Here is a 21,972-nt window from a genome sequence, read left to right as displayed (position 1 = left end):
ACTCAGCTGCTACTAAGTGTTTACTTGGGATGAAGAACAATTTAGACACTTGCCACTCAAACTTTTTGATCCAGATAGTTCTAGAAATTACTAGTTTCTATTACTAGTAACTGTAATTCTACATATGTTAAAGGCTTCTTATATGCTGGGGTATAAAGAAATTGAAATGAACATATAAAACATATAAAATCAGTATTAGCTTCTTGGATCAATGAGTTTGAATATTGTGCTTTAGTATCTTAAATGGACTCCAGAAGATGGTAGAGGACAGGAAGGCCTCTAAAATTTGTCCATAGGGTCGCGATGGGTCGGACACGACTTCGCAACTAACAACAACAATCTCAATTATAGGTTAGCTGAAAAATTCAAAGATTCTTTGATCTAAAAATGCAGTTAATACCATACACTTATCAAATCACCACAGCGAACACAAATAAAGTTACTTCTAATCTGCTTATGGTTGATAGAAGTTTGAACGTTAATTCATGTGGCTTGGACTTATTATCACTATGGTAAAACTTTATTTTTCCTTGATCACATCCTATACACCTTTTTTGTATTTTCTTGTATTTAGCCTTTTTTCTAACTGGGTGCCAGTCAAGATCCCCAAAGAATACCTTCCTGATTCAGCACTCTTCTGCTCTGTTGGCACACTGCCACTATCCATTCTATTTTGGTATTATTTTTCTCCATATCACTGTTTCTTATCTAAAACAAGAACTCCTTCTAGACTTCTACTGATGTTCAACCTGTAGTATGTGACTAAGTTTCACTGAGTTCTATGGCTCTTATTCTTAGATAAGGCTGCAGTTCTATGGAACAGATATGTTTAACCCTGCTTGCTCTACGTAAGCTAGGGATGGAATGGTTTTGGTACTGGGCTGACCTTTTTTGTCAAAAGAAAATAAGTGAGTTATTGTATTGGGCTGTGAATACAATGAAAATTATATACACTTTCCTGGCAGCATGTCAAACTAAGTTCTAGTGACTCTTCCTCTTAGGGAAGCACACATAGGATCTAGTTCCTTTAGTCAATCTATTAGGCTTATTTGCCTTTCATTTACAAAGGATTCTAATTTTTCAGAGTTCTCATTGATGTAGCACTTTCTCTGGCTGAGGGGACTTACTGCAGACCATACTTTTTAAAAGCAGGCATCAAAAGGAGCTCATGTTCTCATCTACTTGATGGAATGCAGATAACTATTTCCTGCCTTGTTTTACCCACTTGCTTTGTACATCCAGCTTTCTGAACTGCTTTCAACAGTATCTTCCTTTATTTCCTATAATATTATCAACCACAATCCATATGTATTTCACATGAATGAAAAAAAAACCCCGATGCCTAACCAATATCTGGAGACGATGAACAAATTTGTAGTATGTTGAGTTAATTAACTTAAAAATTGACAAATATCCAAACTCATTAGATCACGGGTGTCAAACTGCCGCCGGCCCATGGGCTGGATGCATCATAGCGAAACCACGCCCACCCCATTGCCGGCAATGGCAAAAAGTCACGATATGTCGCGACACATCACATGACATTGCGAGTCTGACACCCCTGCATTAGATAGAATAGGAACCCTTTATGGGAAATCTTATTACAAAAGAAAAAGAAGTTATCCAACTGTGCAAGTGAAAAAAATATGAAACTAGTAAGTTTGTCCTATCACAGATACATTTATAAAATAATTTCTCTAATATTATTTAACTTATACAGTGAATATATTATAAAAATGATCACACTGCAAAAGGTGATACTGGAATGAAATTTGGAGGTCCAAACAGCAGCAACAGCAGATATCTATACACTGTCACTTCATTATCTGAAAGCAATAAAGACTTAAAAATATATATTTTGAAAATAAAAACAGAAAGTGAAAAATAAACATTAACATGAAACATAAGGATGATAAAGGTAAAACCTCAACCTATACACTCAATGAACTTACACTGGATGCCAACAACACAACAGTAATAAATATTTTGTTTCTTAGAGTTAAACACACCAGAAGATTGATGATATGCTGGCAAAACATAGAGGCAATTAATTGTAGGGAGGAAGGCAATAACAAACATAAACAAGATAAGGCTATATCTATAATAATAAATATCAGACCACTTAAATCTGCTCTTTTCATTGGTAATATATGGCTGTAGAAGCTAGAGAGATAAGGAAAGAAAAAGAGGTGGTGGGTTTTAAATTATGGACTAGAAGTAGAACCTTCATTAATTTTGTGAGAAATAAAGATTGCTTCATTGAGTCAGGGATCAGCAAACAAAAAGTCACATGCTTTGTGCATGTGATGTAAATCAATGACAGAAACAACTATGCTAAAAACCTGAAAGCCACTATATCACATATGTATACAATCCACTAATATCTGCTCCTTTCTTTTATTTCTACTTATAAAACTTACACTGTTACTAGTTCAATAAGCTACATGCAGCTTTAAATCCGCATATTGATGCACTGATCACCAAAGCTTCACTTTTCAATAACATTTCCATTTATCATTTAATTGTCTTGTCAGAAAAAAATAGAATACTTATTAGTATATAGCTATGTGTTTTGGAGAATATTTTTTTTAAAAAAGAGATGCAAACTACTCTTTGTACAGTAGTATTTTGGCACAAGTCATTTTTAATACATACTTACTCTAAAGGTGAAAAATCAATCCAATATAAAATGTAATACAATGTCACCATAAGGAATATTAAATTTGCTGTACTTTTCATTATTCAGTGCATAACCAATAACTAACTATTCAAAGTTAGCGATCCTATGGTAAGTAGTCATGATTTTGCAGATGTGGCATAAACTATGATTATCTGAAAAGAGATATAAAAAAGGCTTACAGATTCTCTTTCCACACATAGGGTTTTTAAATTAATATCCCTGATGAGTTAGGACATACTTGAAATGCCTCAGTCCATCTGATAAAGAGATTGGATGCTGCAATCCAGTTCCACTCTTACTCTAAAATATGCAGTTAAAATTTCTTCAAGAAATCCACTTCTCTGTAAATATAAATAGTAGTTCACAAAAAGTCAGGAAAAGAATACATTGTGGTTATAAAGTCCAAACTATGGGTAAAATATTCTTTCTCATGTGAAAAAAGGAAACAAATAGTATTACCCACAAGTAAAAATAGTTCACTTAATTCTAACACTGAAGTACTATTGTGCTGAATATATCAAAAGAAACTGCTTATTCTAATATAGGAAATCACGAGATATTCATAGTTAACATTATAAAAAAACACAAGCTTGCTATGATACATAATTTGTGTCAGTCCTGTTGATTGATTTAAGTAGTCTTTAAATACTGTGAAAGTATAAATATAATTAATACTGGAGAACCATAATAATGTACTTACCCAGGGAAATGTATCTAAATCATTATTGAATTGTCCCAGAAATGTATGTAATGTATGTATGTATGTATGTATGTATGTATGTACGTACGTACGTAATGCCTCAAGCTCAATGTTTTTCATTCAGGAACAAAATATTCATTCTATGATCTTATATTCATATTTATATTCACAAGATGTAAAATGAAGAACAAAATATTCAGTGAGTAGGTGTATTGGCAAACAGCAATTTTTGAACATTCCCTATCCTTGTGGTTTTTAAATACCCAAGGAAAAAATCAGTAGAACAAACTAGTCTAGACCATAGATTTTTTTGGCTCTTTTATGCTACTTTATTATAATCAAAATGAATGAATTTCATGTTTGGCTTTAAAAAAATAAACCACAAATGTGGCACACTCTTTTGTATTCACAAGATGCCTTCCAGAACAGTGATTGTTCTGAAAGAAAATTTTGCTTTCAGAATGCCAATATAATTCCTTCTTGTTATACCATGTTGGTTTAAACCAGGGGTGTCCAGCTTTAGCAACTTTTAAGACCTGTGGACTTCAGCTCCCAGAATTCCCCCACCAGACTCACGTCATTTGTTGTCAGGCAGAAATCTATTTCAGTTCTGTATTGATAATAAGCAAAGACCAAAAGGAAAGTTCAGCTACTAGAGCAGCAGCATGATGTCTCAAGAAAAGCTGAGATGCAGAAGCAAGCAGTAATGTTCTCTGACTAGTGACAGTGAAGCAAAGAAACTCTGACCCATTTTTGGTGATGCATCTTTTGATAAGTCATAATAATGATCACTCATCGTTTCCGTGCCACCGTCTTTACTTGCTTAAATTTAGATGCCTCAGTGTGCCTCCAAACAAGGAAGACCATTCACAGCTTTTATCTTCCTGCCAGAGGTTTCAAATACAGAAAATTAAAAACTATGGTGCAGCAGCAACTTAATAAATTCAACCTTTGATTACACTGGAGAGGACATTTCTAATGGAGGACAACCAAGAGTTTTTACTTGCTCTCCTCGGACAAAGACTAAATTATTTATTATCTATCTGTCTATGAAGATCTTTATTTTCTCTATTGTATGTTAGCCTCTTGCTGGGGTTCTTTTAATCCAAAACTGTCTCCTTTTTCTTTATTTCTATAGAAAGTGATACTACAGTTAGTATATTTTGCTCTGTTTAAAAATAGCAGAGAACTGAGGCATAAAGCCAGAAAGCCTAGACTAAAAGAGTTTACTTATAATCTGCTTATAGAGCCAAGCAACTAAACAAAGATAGGAAAAGCAGATGCTGTCTGAAGTTGGAGTGTGACAATTGTATATGCTCAGTCACAAAGTTATTTCTTTCTTGTCTATTGAGTAGGTCCAGGGAATGGGAAGGTTATTATTTTATATTTGTGGGTATGACTGTGATCTAAGTACTCTGCTCTTTCATTTCCTCTAAATTTTAAAATTATTTTCCTGATAATTTCCATTAAGCACAAATTGCAGCTAAGAGTAATCTTAGTAAATCTGTAAACCGTGCCCCGCCCAGCCCACCAAAGAGTACAGTAAGTGTACTAGAAATAAAATATAATGAAAATATGAATAACAGCTACTGTTTCTAGACAGACTGAGAGTTTCAGACTTTCCTTGTAGATTCACAAGAGAGAAATGGATGGATCACACAAAAGCCATATTAGGCACAAGGAATTAGAACATGGCACAAGGACAAACTCTTAATTGCTACTGATGGTGCATGAAGACCTTTTGTAAAGGAAAGGAAATGGAATGACAACTGCTGGGGACAGAAGCAATGAAGCCAAGTAGTGGAATTATATCCCTTTTATGTTGTTTTAAATAGTACAAAGGAAACATTAAGTGCCAGGATTACATTACCTGACAAATTATAAGTTAAAGAGACAGGGTTATACTGAAGCTCCATGAATGCACAAATGCTAATTAACAAAGCAGCAACAAAAACATATGACTTGAGTATCCCTGCAAAGCAGGATGTTCATGTGTACAGAAATGGACAGATTCCACATGGAGAATATAGTCTTATAGTTGTTGTTGTTGTTGTTCTTGCTGCGGCTGTGGACTCAAGTTGTAAATTATTTGATGTTCGTTGTTTATAATGAATATTAAATTGTACCATACCAGTTCCAGTGTTAAAGGTATCATATGGCTTAAGTGGCCCTCACTCACTTAACAAACATATCTTGCATCAACTACGGTTTCTGAGTAGTCATCAGAGGCAGCAAAGAAGGGTACATTACAGTAAACCAAACACAAGGTGATAAGTCTGGCAATTCCTTATGCATTTCAAAAAGAGTTGCAATTGGACCACCCACAAAATGCTAAATAAATTTTTTCCGGGACACAGCATCCACCTGTGGCTCAATCGATATCTGTGAGTCAGATAATAGACTTGCTATTTCAGAAAAAAATGTGATTCCATCTATAACTAAAACTGGAATTGCCATGGAGGCTGGTACTGCAGGTTTGGGATTTTTAAAAAAAGGGTCTATCACATTCACACACACACACACACACACACATATCAGCTCTGAATTTCAAAGATTGACTCAGTGTGTGGTCAAATTGCCTGCCAGATCATTGGGAAATCCTGCAATTTTATTTCCTTTATCATATTACAGGTATTGGAAAGACTGCAAAAGTACACAAAAGGGTTTATATTAACAGTATACAAGCAATGACGCACTGCTGAAATGTTAAAAAACACATTTTGCCCAGTCTAGGTAAAGGTAAAGGTTCCCCCGCACATGCGTGCTAGTTGTTTCCAACTCTAGGGGCCGGTGCTCATCTCCATTTCAAAGCCGAAGAGCCAGCATTTGTCCGAGGACATCTCTGTGGTCATGTGGCTGGCATGACTAGACGCCAAAGGCGCATGAAACGCTGTTACCTTCGCACCGTAGTGGTCCCTATTTTTCTATTTGCATTTTTACGTGCTTTCAAACTGCTAGGTTGGCAGAAGCTGGGACGAGTAACAGGCGCTCACTCTGTTACGCGGCACTCGGGATTTGACCCGCCAAACTGCTGACCTTCTGATCGACAAGCTCAGCGTCCTAACCCACTGAGCCACCACGTCCCTGTTGCCCAGTCTACTTAGCAACTATTCAGCTTGTAAAAGGAAGTTCAATTCACAGCAAAGTTGGCTCTGAGAAGGAGTAATAACTTTTTTGATCCCTATCAATTGCAGTTAATGTTATTAGATGTAAAATAATCCGATTAGTTAGTAGGGAATGTATATTTTAGATTCATTCTTCATCTTGATAGCTTCCTGACTGATGAGTTCCTCCTCTTCAGGGTTCTTCCACTTGTTTGATCTGAGGAAGGGGACAGTCCCTGGCTCTTCAATAGAAGCGAGCCCTTCCTATTTACACAGAAGTCTCTGAAATCTCTGCCAGTTAGTTTTGGTAGACTTTTGTAAATTGATTTATTTTATCTCACCTTTATTATTTTTATCAGTAACTCAAGACAGTGAATGTGCATCAATTGCCAGTTTCAGAGGGTCCACCTTCCATTTACTTCTGACAATTGTTGAAAGGTAGAAATAGCAATCCATGCAGTCAACAAGCACCATCCCAATGTAAAGTTAACCTTGTTCCTGCTCTTTGAATCCACACATTCCCATGGCCTTTCAGAGAAAGCGCAGCTGCAGAACTAACTGTGGTTCCTCACACAGGGAAGAGGTTAAAGCAGTAGATCCACCCACAGAGTTGAATTCTTCCCATAAAGAGGAGAGTTCTACAAGTTGTTGGCTACCACCTCTTATGAAGTTCCCTGATGATGGGCTCCAGCACAAGCCCCAAAGTTTGGAAGAATAAACTTTTGGTCCTGATGACCAACTCAGATTGGATCCTGCAACATTATCCTGAGAGACGGGCATTTGCCATCATTTGCGACCACTGCAGATCTGACTCCAGGGCTTCATAATGATTTGAGGTAACTCTAGGGCTTTTAGTACTTACAGCTGATGCTTTTTTTATTCTAACTATTCTTCAGTTTTAGGTTGTTTAGTCAGTATGATCCAAAAAGACTTATTCCTGAGTTTGCTTGTTCTTTCTTTCTTCCTCCCTCCCTCCTTCTCTCTTCTCTGTTGTGAAAGTAGTTATCTCCTCTTAACACCAGCTGACACACAATAGAGTCAGAGCAAAACAAAACAGCTTAACCTGAGACTCTGGTGAAGAATGATAAGGTCATTAAAAGAGCCATAAAAACAAGAGGGGAGATAATAAAATAATAAAAAACACTTAACAATGGGAAATTAAAAGGAAATTAACCAAACTTCTAAAGTAAGTTGTAAGGAGCTCACTAAAAAGACTTCTCCTCCTATGTCATCTTCACCTCTACCTCCCCCACCAGCATCCAATTGTTGGGGAAATCCTGAAGCACCTGTAGGAAGCAATTCTACCTCAAGGCTCCTGGGGAAGCTAATTTGTTGATCCTCCATCAATATCATACCACAATCTGGAAAATAGTAGGAGAATTTTTTTTATCCAAAGGCAGGTTTTTAATGTAAGTGTACATTAATTTAATACTGTGTATAGTGCATAACACTTGCCATTGACAAGATAACCCCAGTTTGAGCATTGAAAGCACTTTTGTACATAGTACAAACTTATAACAGCCTTAAATATGTGTATTTTGCATTTAAATCATCAACTGTATGTCAAATATATTAACCTAATGTTACATAATTATATCTTCATACGTGTTCATTATTTAGCTTTTAATAAAAAATATTGTTTTCAGTACAGCAAATGTAGCAATAGAGATAGTACTTAAACTTACATACATTTCACAGTGCTTTACAGCCCTGTCTAAGTGGTTTACAGATCCAGCATATTGCCCCCAACAATCTGGTTCCACATTTTTACCGACCTCAGAAAGATGGAAGGCAACCTTGAGCTCAAGTCAACCTTGAGCCGGTCAGAATTGAACTACTGGCAGTTGACAGAATTAGCCTACAAGACTGCATTCTAACCACTGTGCTGCCACCATTCATCCTATAGATGAGCTCAAATGTATATGCATATTTTCATATGTTTTCATATTACCAGATTGTTTTATTGGTATGAGCCAATCTTCCATCAATGGTTAGTCCTGTTTATTAATATGACTCAACAAAATATGATTCTAAAGCCTCATGTACTAAACCTTTTAGTTGGCTTTGCAAATGTACTGAAAAAAAATCTGTTTACTGTTGTTAACCATGTTTCTCATATGCTGTTACATCAGCCACCAAGCAGGCACGACTATTTCATCCTTCTAGGTTAAAATTTCTTAGGGCTCTATGCACATCAGCAATATTTTCCCTTATATATATTCATAAATTATAGCACATTAACTTTCCAAATGAACATTGACTGACAAGGATGATTTGCCTTCAACACTCCTAGACAGTTTTTCAATTTGCCAGTAGCACAACCATTTGTCAACAAACAGGTTATGTAATCCTATAATTAGTTACACAAGTGACATTTAGAAAAGGCATATTGGATCATAATGCTTCCTCATTTCCTCAAAACCCACCTTAGCTGTAGCACAGGCAACCCCTAAATTTGAGGCTAGTTGGCAATGGTTAAAATACCACCCAACTAGCTTTCCAGAATGCTGTGTGCCATATCAGCCTATAACTCTGTGCAGGACAGATGGACTTATTCCAAATAGAATCCTTAGCTGCGGTGGCTGGTTTTACTTTATTTTTAACTATTTCTAGGAGTTCTAGAATCATTCTTGGAAATATACAATCACATTGCCACCCAAGGGCACTACACTGAAAGCCTAGGCAATATAATGTTCTCCTAATTATAAAATGCTCCCTATCTTCAACAGTAAGGCATGTGTTCCATCTATGAACTGATTCTATGACAGGCTAAATATATATTTTTAGAGGTGTATTTAGCAATATGGTGAGATGATATATTCAGCAAAGAAGACAATAAAGAAGGTCAGCAGTTTGGCAGGTTGAATCCCGAGTGCCGCGTAACAGAGTGAGCGCCTGTTACTCGTCCCAGCTTCTGCCAACCTAGCAGTTCGAAAGCACGTAAAAATGCAAGTAGAAAAATAGGGACCACTATGGTGGGAAGGTAACAGCGTTCCGTGTGCCTTTGGCGACTAGTCATGCCGGCCACATGACCATGGATTCGTTCTCGGACAAGCGCTGGCTCTTCAGCTTTGAAACGGAGATGAGCACTGGCCCCTAGAGTTGGAAACGACTAGCACGCATGTGCGGGGGAACCTTTACCTTTACCTTTATATAACCTGAAATGAACTCTCAGAAAAATAGTATTTTAAACAAGCACCATTGAGAACTTGTTTGTTTTAAGGAATTTACACTGGCTGTTCAATGTTAACAATCTGTGAAGGTAATTTACAAACCAATATTAACACATTTTAAAGATAAAATTGTTAATAACAACTTTTAAAATAAAGAAGAAAAATAATCAAAAAAAGATCTGTGAACATCTAAAAAAATAAAGTTATAACTAGTAGCCAGCACGAGTTTGTTAAAAATACATCATGCCAAACCAATCTTATTTCATTCTTTGGCAGAGTGATTAGTAGACCAGCGAAATGCTGTGAACACCGTAATACTTAGACTTCAGCAAGGCATTCATAACCTACTTCTTGGTAAACTAGAAAAATGTCTTAGGCTCAGTACTCTTCAATATCTTCATCAATGACTTTGATGAGGGAATAGAAGGGGAACTCAACACAGTTGAACAATAGGCCATATCCAACAACGTGAAATTTAATGTGGAGAAAAGCAAGGCAGGAAAAACCAAAGATGTACAGATTAGGCAAAACCTGGCTCAAAAACAGTAAATATCAGAGGGACCTCGGAGTCCTAATGGACGATCACTTAAAACAGACATCTCAAACACAAGGCCCGGGGGCCAGATCCGGCCCACGAAGTGGTTTCATGTGGCCCGCGAAGCCATCCTGGAAACAGTGAGGGAACGGCCCCCACTGCCTTGGCCCTGGCCCAGAGACCCTCCTTCTGCCAGAGACCCTCAGATCTGTCCCACTCCTGCCCAGGCCCCCATAGGCACCCTTGATGCAAACGATGTAGAGCTGGCCATGCCCACCCAGTAGGACATACGCACTCTAGCCACGCCCACCCAGTAGGCCACGCCCACCCTGGCCATACCCACCCAGCCCCTTGAGGGCAACCGCAATGCTGATGCGGCCCTCAATGAAATTGAGTTTGACACCCCTGACTTAAAACATATCAGCAGTGTGCGGTGGCAGCCAAAAAAGCTAATAAAATCCTTGGTTGTATAAATAGAGGCATAGAATCAAAATCACGTGAAGTATTAGTACCGCTTTATAAAGCCTTAGTAAGACCACAGCTGGAATATTGCATCCAGTTTTGATCACATTACAAAAAAGTGCAAAGAGCAACTAAGATGATTAAGGGCCTGGAGACAAAAACATGTGAAGAACAGTTTCAAGAATTGAGTATGGCCTGTCTAGAGAAAGGAAGGACTAGAAGATCTCCAAGATCCCTACCAGCTCTATTCTGATTGATTGATTCATTGAGTCGGCAGGCAAAAACAGCATTTAACATAATTTCAAACAGAATATTGTCATTTTTTAATCAAATATAAGATAGGATAGCAGTTCTAACATACGAATTACCAAAAAAAAAGTTCATCCACCTATTTTCAGAGATTGGCTCTGAATCTACATTAAGGAGATAAAGGGGGAGAAGGTGCAGAATTAGAAATTGATGACAATTTACTATTCACAACAATCAGTATTCATTAACAGATGTCTTAAGGTATTCTGCAGCATCTGAATGTTCTGAATAATGTTCAGGAACAGATTTATATACAAGTCATTTCAGGGTAGATAACTGTGGCCAATGGCAATTAAATCCAGCCATTCCTCCTCTGAAGTTATTATTTCTGATATAGTAGTTCACGGCAAGAAATCCACAAACCAAAACCGGACCACCATTGGTCAACACTGACTTCTCTAGAACTCAAACATTATAACCCCTGCAATCCATATTACTTAAATTCCTCCATACAGCACAAATATACTCATTTATTTGAGAGATTTGTATACTGTTGTTCCCCATCAAAGAATATGGAGACCTATAAATTTTATAAATAACTAAAAACAACAATCCAGTGGCCTAAACTAGGACAAATATATCAATTGGCCTGGGATCATTGAGTGATCTTAATTTCTGAATGGGTCTTTGAACCAGGATTCTGTGGCCAAAATCTACCAAACTAATCGCTATTTTCTGCTGACATCCTGAAAGTTTTAAAACTCTGCCCTATTCAAAGTATTTTATTAAGAGCAAAGCAGTTCTTCAGACCAATAACCTTCCCAATAGCTAACATTCCATCCATTCATAATTATTCTAGATGATTTAACTTTGTCTTAATGGAGTTACAGCAAAGTGAATTATGTGTCTGTCATTTTTTACAGAGCACATGAGTTTTCTTTTGAAAACTGCCAAGCAGGTGCAAAGGCACACATGGAGACAATTTAATACTGAAGCTCCTCTGAGATCATTTTTCCAGATTGCTTCTGATGTTTTGGTGGAAACTGCTTCATTTAATCTAACAAGCATTTTAAGAAAAACAACCCATTTTGATGCTGCTTCTTAAATATCTGTAGAAACCAGATGAAAACATTAATATAAACCAGTCCTGTGAGCTCCCACCTGCTATTTTGTCCTCTTACACAGTGAAGCTAAATTCATCATCATATATATGCATATACACAGTGCTTTCTTTTTGTAAAAGAAAAAGGTGCCAGAACTCACACATGTCATACAACCCGCCTTGCCTACCCTACAAGGTTCCATCTAAAAAAGGTGCCGGAACTCCGTTCTGAGCATTCTATGAGAAAAAAAGCCCTGCATATACAACTCATTCTAGCTTCCAGGAATCACCAATGCAAAGAAAGGGGTATAATTTATTCCAAAAATATGTTATGGTTGTTGATGGAAATTTGTTTTAATCAAGATTCATGTGGCTATGGACTGGCATGGTCCTAAGCTACAACATCACTGCTTGCTGGGGTGCCTCTATTAGATTTCAATGAGTCGGTCATAAACTATGACGAAACTGGTTTAAATGCAGAAGTTGTCACAGTTCAAAAAGGGAAAGGGAAAGAAATAATAATAGAATTATTACAATTCTTAGAAAAAAGAGAAAACAATCTTTCTCACATACAAACCATTTGCTATTCTGAAATAGAAATTCTTGTCCTTTGGTCACTACTTGTTAATTCATACAACAGCAGGACTAACTCACAGAATATCTAATCTGAGTAACAAAGAAGTGTGCTATTTCAATCAACTTTGAAAGACCTGTGGGGTGCCCCCTTCTGAGGAGACCATCTCTTGACCTGGAAATTTTAGGAAGTCCCCTTTCTGTTGAGATGGTGGTGGCAGAACAACTATGAAGGATATAGAGTTATTGGTATCTTCTCATCTTTCCTCCTGGACCATCTGCTGGGAACTAGAAGCTCCGTTCTGGAGTTCTCTGCTCCTTCTTCAATGGGTAGCTTCAGTCAGCAGTTGTGATAGAATAGAATTGGTCAGCTCACTGGCCTTTATCTTGTGGAGCGCACAAAAGTCTATCCTCTCTCCTACTTTTAACATCTAGGTGTAGTTACTGAGAGAGTTGGTTTGACAGTTCAAGCTATAGTACCATCAGTGTGCTGATGATATTCAACCGCACATTTATTTATTTATTTTTATTTTAATCCCATTTATATCCCGCCCTTCTCCGAAGACTCAGGGCGGCTTACAAGCTTAGCAATAGCCTTCATTCTATGTATATGCCTGCTTATTAGGGCTTTCACACACACCCCAAGCGGCATTATTACAAAGTCAGCTTAATTGCCCCCAACAATCTGGGTCCTCATTTTACCTACCTCGGAAGGATGGAAGGCTGAGTCAACCTTGAGCCTGGTGGGACTCGAACCTGCACTAATTGCAGGCAGCTGGTGTTACTTAAGGAGGCATTAGCCCACTGCTCCACCACCCTGGACTGTAAGAAAGAAGTGCTGGTATCCACACATTTCTAGGTAACAATAAAGGAGAATATTTGTAGCTCAGGGTTGAAGTAAGAGGTACTAGGTGCTCTCTGAGCATTGTTTTGTTGCAAACATTTCATTACCCAAACTAGGTAATGTCATCAGTGCACCGATGACATTCCTAGTATGGGTAATGAAACCTCTGCAAGAAAACAACCAAGCTTAGAGAATACCAAGGACCCCTCATTTCCCAGGTAAAATTTAAAGTGCCATTTTTGACCTATGAACATCTTTAGCTTTGGTTTGGGAGTATAGTAAGATCCTGCTAAACTCCTCCCTACCCATTCATGGTTATACCTCTGTTCTCTTAAGATGTCAATTAAAGTCAAGAAATCCACCACTCCTCACAGCACTTAAGCTGCTGGCCGAACATCAGAGCACCACACAAAAGTGGATGGAAGCATGGAATAGCTATACCTCCCAAGATATTTTCGAGCATATTAATCCTAACAATATACCTCCAGGGTTCAATTTACCCCAACACATATGGGTGACATACAATAGAATTAGAACAACTTATGGGGTGTGTGCCGACTCTTTGTATAAATGGGGAAAGACATCTTCAGCGCAATGTGATTGCGGGGCTCCCCAACAGACTATCCAACATATAGTGAGGGAATGCACTAATAGAAAATACCCAGGAGATTTTAAGGACTTCCTCTGCGTAACAACGGTAGCTGCTGACTGGATTTCCAAACTCGACATCAAACTCTGAAATGTTATTTCTGTTTTCCTCTTAGGTTTTATTACTGCTTCTTTTTAATTGTTTTGGCTGTTTTGGCTTGTAGGTATGGAATGTTTTTGGTGTTGTGTGTGACCAGCCATATGCTAAATAAATAAAATAAACAGGACCACTTACTCCAATCTGAAGTAGTTCAGCCAGGGAAAAAACTACTCTTACTTCCCTACTTCTAGGAACTGAAGGCACAATGCATGGCTTTTCAAGGGTCAGTGCCAGTAATCTGGAATAGTCTCCCTGTAGAAAACAAATTGGGACCTTCCTTGATGGCAGTTCCCAAGGGCATCAAGCTTCTCTAGAGAATATTTTAACCATTTTAACCATCTAGGGATATTTTCCCTTTATCTCTTACCATTATTTTTAACCCTGGTTCACTTGGAATTGACAGTTTACTTCATTCCAGATTGATACAGTATTTTAAGATTTATCATGGATGTTTTCATATTTCTATATCATTGTAAGCCACAAGTCCCTTAGATTGCGACAGTACAGAAATTATATGAATGAATAGTAATAGGTCAATACATAATTTAAGTCAGCCTATCTGAGTACCACATATAGCAGATAAGAGGATTTTAACCTTTTTGAGCAGGATGGCCTGTGGTTTGACCTGTGTCATGAAGTTAAATTTTCATCTCTAATTGCCCATGCACTATTGTATTGCAATTTCTGTACAGACTTATGGCATTGTCTCATTTTGTCTATCCTGAGGCGTATCCAGGACGAACAACAATTAACTAGTAGAAATAAACTTCTACTTTCCAATTCCCTCACTAGCGTTACTAGTCCTGAAATAAAGATCTATTTTGTTGTGATTAAAACATGCCATTCAATAGTCGATCCCTGATGTTTTTGATTTTTAAACATATTTATGTTTAAATACCCTGCTCAGATAGACAACTGCCCCAATGCAGCATGTTAATTTGGTTAAAGTGCTAAATTCATTATCAAAAGCCAGTTTGATGGTGACACAAAATAACAGACTTGTAAACAGATAACCATTTGCATTGTGATGCCTAAATTTGAAACACAATGTGGATTTTTTTTACAACAAACATTTTTGTGCTTGAGATTGAACAGAATTAATTAATTCCACCACATTACCAACTTCAAAACTATATGGACAAATACAGGCAACATTTAAAATTCCTGGAATAGTGGTTTCCTGGCTGATAAAGATTCAAGGAAGTTTTATATACATAGTCAGCTGCAAGCTTCTGTGTTTGCCAGTGAACAAATTCATTCCCCCATCTTTCCAATTTGAAAGAAAATCGGAAAGTCTATTCTCTAAAGTACGTGGGCTATATGTACTGGTTCTAAATAGTTTATTTGCTGGAATTCATCCATCCCATTTATCTCAATAAATCTTGCTCAACAGAACACTGTGGGAATCATGCTTGGAAAAGAATTATTCTCATTTTTAAACAGCTGTCAAACAATCTGACAACTATATAGAAAGAGGCACAGAACAACAGAACTGAATTAATGTGTATTAAGATTAATATCTAATTAATATATAAACATTTAAATTAATATTTAAATAAGGACTTTACATGCATTCTTTTCTTGCAACTATGGTGAACTATCACCTTAAAAAAATCTCTCTTTAGAAATTCCATTCTAATAATTCAGCTGGTCCATATAATTCTAGCGTACCACATTTAGAGACAATCTTTTTGATTATTGTAATAACATAAACTTCTGGTAGAGTACTGATACCTCCCCAAAACAGATAGTATTGTGAACCAGGACAGCAGCAGATACAGCCCCTTTTAAATCTGTGTTAAGTTTCACTGTGTTTGTCTAGCTCTAGCAGGCCTCCAGATGCAACAGATATACAGATAGCCCTCTATTTACAACAGTTCATTTAATAATAATAATAATAATAATAATAATAATAATAATAATAATAATAATAAGAAGAAGAAGAAGAAGAAGAAGAAGAAGAAGAAGAAGAAGAAGAAGAAGAAGAAGAAGAAGAAGAAGAAGAAGAAGAAGAAGAAGAAGAAGTTGGAAGGGACCTTGGAGGTCATCTAGTCCAACCCCCTGCTCAGGCAGGAAACCCTATACCATTTCAGACAAATGGCTGTCCAGTCTCTTCTTAAAAACTTCCAGTGTTGGAGCATTCACCACTTCTTAGTGACCATATAAGTTACACGGCACTGAAAAAATGACTTATGGCAGGTTTTCACACAGTTGCAGCATTCCCACAGTCAAAATTCAACTGACTCATACTTTTGATTGTTGCAGTGTCCAGGGTCATGTGATCACCTTTTGTGAGATTCTGACAGACAAAGTCAATGGGGAAGCCAGATTCACTTAACACCTGTGTTACTAACATAGCGACTGCAGTGATTCACTTAACAACTGTGGCAAGAAAGGCTGTAACATGGGGCAAAATTTGCTTAATAAATGTCTCGCTTAACATGGAAAATTTTGGGCCCAATTATGATCGTATGTCAAGAACTACCTGTAATTTAAATGTGTCAAGCTGCTATTCAGTAAAGTTGAATGAACAAATTCATCCTGCCTCCTCATTCTTTATAACACATGCAATTTGTTAGAAAGCTTATTTTTCTGATCAGCCCTTTGGTTAGAAATTAAGTTTGTGTTCATTATTCTTTAAATTGGCTATTTTACAAAAATGTGCCAAAATATGTCTCATCTAATAACCAGTAAAACTAATAGATCAGTGGGAAAGTGAGTGCTGATGCTCCTCTAAGATATAAAACACTGATTAATAGAATCTACTTTAATGCTATCAATATGCTAATTTAATCCTTCATACTGTACATTCAAGAAAAAAAACATTTAATTTAAATTTATTAAAGAATTTTGTCATTTATACTGAAATAGCACTTCCACTTCAACATGAGAATGGTGGCCAAACAGCTCTATAGGTAGTCTTCAACTTACAATTGCAATTGAGTCCAATTTCAGTCTTAAGTTGTGACAGTTGTAAATGACTGCCCCCAATTTTATATCTCTTATTATTAAGCAACCCCATTGTTCACTGTGGGATGATTTTTGCCAGAAAACAGAAGTAAAGGTCAGTTTTGAGCAAAAGTGTTGTAAATTGTGGTCATGTGACCAGGGATGCTGCAAATGGGCATAAATGCAGGCCGGCTTCCTGGCACTCAAACTGTGGTCACATGACCATGGAGGAGATAGACATTCAGGTTCTAAGCCCTTTTGGCGGGAGGGGGGGTCCAGCATAATTTCGAACAGTCACTAAATGACTGGTCATAAGTTAAGAACTACTTGTATGCAACAGTTCTCCATGCCACTGGATTAAGCTTATGTGGGATTCCATCTGCTTAATGATGAACAAGATCATTTAAACACCCCAAGTCCTGGGAGTCCTGGAACTGTGATCATTAAGAAAAACAGATACATGGATGTCTTGCTTAGTGACTGTTCCACTCAACAAACAGGATAACAGTCCCAATTGTGGTCATAAACTGAGGGTTATGGTTTTGAGTCCTGAAATCTGTACCAAAGATAATCAAACAACTAGAGAAATGTGCACCCTGTAAGTCTTGGATTGTGTGGAGTCCACTGTTGTGATTCAGCATCAGCCTGTGGTTTCGGCAGCTGAATCAGACAATTCTGAGGAGGAGGAGGAGGAGGAGGAGGGGGGGTTTGGAGAGCCTTTGGTTGCAGATGCATCGCAGAGCTCTCAGCCAGGCCCCTCCCATCTTGTTCCTCCTCAGACCCAGCTGTGTGAGCCTGAAAGATTAGACAAAGACAATCCACAGCTGGCTTTGTTCAAGGATGCTCGAAGCAGGAGGCAGACAAGCAGAAGTGAACAAAGAAAAGCAATGAGGCACCTCGGGAGGAGGCAAAGAGAAGCCACACCCTGAGACTGTTGTTTAAAAGGGGAATGTGTGGGAGGTGCTGGTTGCTGAAGGCAAACCGTTTGAAGAGCTTCTGATATAGTCTCGGTCTGTATTTGTTTTACTCTGTTTTGAACTGTTTCGTTTAGTTTTTGCAAATAAATTTGGTTGGCTTAATTCCAGCCTATTGAATATAACAAAGGGGTTGTCCCTGACATTTCTGCAGGGCCGGTTATAGGCTGGAACAGAACATCCACCAGCACTGAGTCCTTGATTATCAGAGCCCAGATGTGATGGGTGGGACATATCAACAGAATATTTGTCTCACCAGTTGCTTTATAGTGTACTAAAGTCTGGGTAGAGACCTCGAGATCAACCACGCAAGCACTAGAAAAGGTGCTGTGAAAGAACCCTATACCACTATGACATTCAACCAAGGAAACTAGAAGCTGCAGTTGCTGCAGAACCCACACCCTGAGCTATGAAGCCTCCACCGGCTTTGTAGACAAGCAGCACCAAAACTTGATAGAAAACCATAAGCAACATCACAGAATGATACTCAGAGTTATTATAGCAATGGATTTCCAGTGCCTCGATGTGCTAGACTGCACTTCCAGATTGGTACTGAAGGCTATCACTGTGTCCACAGAGGAACTGGACAAGAGTGTGTCTTTTGAAACCCAAAGGATTACCATATCTTTCATGCTATAACATTGTCAGCCCTTTGAGGTAAGCCAGGTGACATCACAAAACATATTAAAACTCTGCTTTATTGATTTAGGCTATAATAACACAATCCTGAAAGCCTTATCATGTTTCTCTTTTTCTTTCTCTTATACCCAAAAGGAATCAAGGCAGAGCACCTTTTAAGGGGTTTTTTTTCTCATGCTGCCTTGTTCCCCTGAATTCATGTTTTGTTAATCTCTGTATATCTTATTTCTGTGTTCCTTTACACTTACTCATCAAAAATATTTTCATAGGTAATTTTAGCTTGATAAAATACTAGTTGTTCTGAGCCCTTAGGCGTGGTAGTTTATACACAGCATTCATTTATAATTAACCCTCGGATTGTGCCTGTACTAATTACTATAAAACCTTACACAAAACGCTACTAAGCTACATATATAACTTTAATGCAATCCTGGAATAAATATGTTGGATTCAAACAGAAATAATATTTCTCTGTTCATACATGAAGAGGGAGGAAGGGAGAGAATGAGATTGGAAGTTCTAATATATTCATATTTTCGTATTAAGTATTCAGATTAATTCTGTTTTGGTTTCAGACTTATCCAAAAAACCTCCAGTTTGAAGTAAAATTAAATTGTAAGTTTACATATGGTAATATTTTTTTTAATTCATTAAAAAATAACTATTGAGGGCAATGAGATGAGGCTGTCAACATGGAGAACTTAGCCACAAACAGCTGTCCAGCTTGGGGGAAATCCATAAGTAGAATATTAAAAGCATTTTGTTTTCCAAAACAGGACTATGTGTTTCTTTCCTTTTTGTTTGTAATGACTCAATTTCTTTACATCTGGCAAAATTAAAAGAAAATTGCCATTAAATCAAACATTCCAAGGATTTAGGCATTTGATGATCTTTGCAAGCTGTACAAGTTTGATCAAACTGTGAAAGTTCAAGAAGTGTTAAGTATTTGGAGCATTGGCTGAATAACAAAACTGGAAGACTGAAATAAACAAACTTCATCTCTTTGAATTAGTGTCAGTGGAAACAGGTGTTTGACATTTTGTCCATTTATGCATAATTCATTTTCTTACACTATTACTTAACAGACACATGGTTCAGGGAAACAGTTTGCTAAAGAAATCACATGATACTTGTGATTAGTAACAGAAACTAGATGGGTTGAAAGTTAATATATTTAGGACTCAGTATAAGCAGCTTGCAGTCGTAGCCAATAGATATCTAAAATAAGCATAAAACTTTATTATCAGTGCTAACACCAGCCAGATACCCAAAACTGCCATCAGGAGCTCTTCTGTCTGTAGAAGAGCAGTTTTTACTGTTCTCCTAAATCAGGGGTGTCAAACTCAATTTCATTGAGGGCCGCATCAGCATTGCGGTTTCCCTCAGGGGGCTGGGTGGGTATGGCCAGGGTGGGTGTGGCCTACTGGGTGGGCATGGCTAGAGTGTGTATGGCCTACTGGGTGGGCGTGGCCAGCTCTACATCCTTCGCATCAAGGGTGCCTATGGGGGCCTGGGCAGGAGTGGGACAGATCTGAGGGTCTCTGGCAGGAGGAGGGTCTCTGGGCCAGGGCCAAGGCAGTGGGGGCCGTTCCCTCACTGTTTCCAGGATGGCTTCGCGGGCCGCATGAAACCACTTCGCGGGCCGGATCTGGCCCCCGGGCCTTGTGTTTGACATGTCTGTGAAATGATAGGGGACGCGGTGGCTCAGTGGGTTAGGACGCTGAGCTTGTCGATCAGAAGGTCGGCAGTTTGGCGGGTCGAATCCCGAGTGCCACGTAGCAGAGTGAGCGCCTGTTACTCGTCCCAGCTTCTGCCAACCTAGCAGTTCGAAAGCACATAAAAATGCAAGTAGAAAAATAGGGACCACTATGGTGGGAAGGTAACAGCGTTCCGTGTGCCTTTGGCGTCTAGTCATGCCGGCCACATGACCATGGAGACATCCTCGGACAAGCGCTGGCTCTTCGGCTTTGAAACGGAGATGAGCACCGGCCCCTAGAGACGGAAACGACTAGCACACACGTGCGGGGGAACCTTTACTTTACCTTTTTAAATGATAGTAAGAAAATACTTGGCCTTGGGGGTAGAATGAAGTCTGAAAATGCATGTTTCATATGGTGTGATCTTATGTCATAAGGGTTCCTTTTTGGCTAGATATTACCTTACATACTAATTGGTCATTTATTTTAAACTATGTACAAATCTAGTCAAAATTATCAAGAGGACAAATGAAGCACAGTCTACATGGTGTCATGACTGAAAACAAAGGACTATCTTCTATCACAGAGAGTCTCTTTTTCCCCAATCAAATATTCTTTAATTAAGGAACAGAGACTAAATTTCCATATCCAAGAGTACCTGTGAAGTCAGAAAAATCATGATGGTGGCTCTGATTGCATGATCAAAAACCTGCTACTTTTTACATGCATTACACACACATATGTAAAAAAAGGGGGCTGGCATTCTGCTCCTGCAACCACTCCCACCATTTTTGTGAGAGGTCACTGCTGATGATTATGTCTGTGATATCAAGACAGCCTAGAAGTCAACATTCACTCATCCTTCAAGTTAATTTATTTATTTTCACAGTATTATTACAGTATTTATACTAATTACATGTCAACTATAACTGCACAAAATTCATATGAATACATTTTGCCTTTGTCATAATTGAGATAATTTACATATTATTGCTAAGATCAATCATTATCAACTGGAGAACTATTTCAAAATTTGGACTCCATATACTTTTGTATTTTCCCTTTTTAAAAATTTGAATAAACTGACTTAAATGTAAACAAATTAATGGGGCAGTATGTTAAAAATATGGAAGACTGACTGAATAATCTCACAAATAATGCAACAAAATAAAATCCTGTCCGAGTTTTGCTATTTCTGATCAGACGAAATAATCACTACTACTAGTTTACAGATATTATCAAGACTGTTAAGATTTAATATCCTTTGTAAGGCAACATGCAGTTCATACTGCATTTTAAGCCACGTCACTGCTGACAGACACACTATAAAGATTCCAGAACTATTATCCCATTTTCATCTTACTCTAAACTAATTGGGCAAACTGATAAGATCCTGAAAAAACTAAGAACTGGCAGCTTTGAGTAGTCACACAGCATTTAGGCCACAATTCAAAGCAAAAAAATAAAAAATAAATCAGACTGAACACAGCTGCTTTTCTGGAATTCTGAGCAGAAATCTTTCCTGTTTACTGCATATTCCTGC

The 21,972-nt window shown here is 37.9% G+C and overlaps 1 protein-coding gene across 1 annotated transcript in view; it reads right to left on the bottom strand.

Annotated features, from left to right (window-relative positions):
* The window catches only part of BMP6 (bone morphogenetic protein 6), an 86,932-nt gene that overhangs the window by 18,414 nt on the left and 46,546 nt on the right, over positions 1–21,972 (bottom strand). The window lies entirely within an intron of this gene.

This window comes from Vipera ursinii, assembly GCF_947247035.1.
Source record: "Vipera ursinii genome assembly, chromosome: 3".
NCBI classification, from domain to species: Eukaryota; Metazoa; Chordata; class Lepidosauria; order Squamata; family Viperidae; genus Vipera; species Vipera ursinii.
The sequence above is the reverse complement of the archived record's forward strand: the minus strand, read 5'-3'. Positions and strand labels throughout refer to the sequence as shown.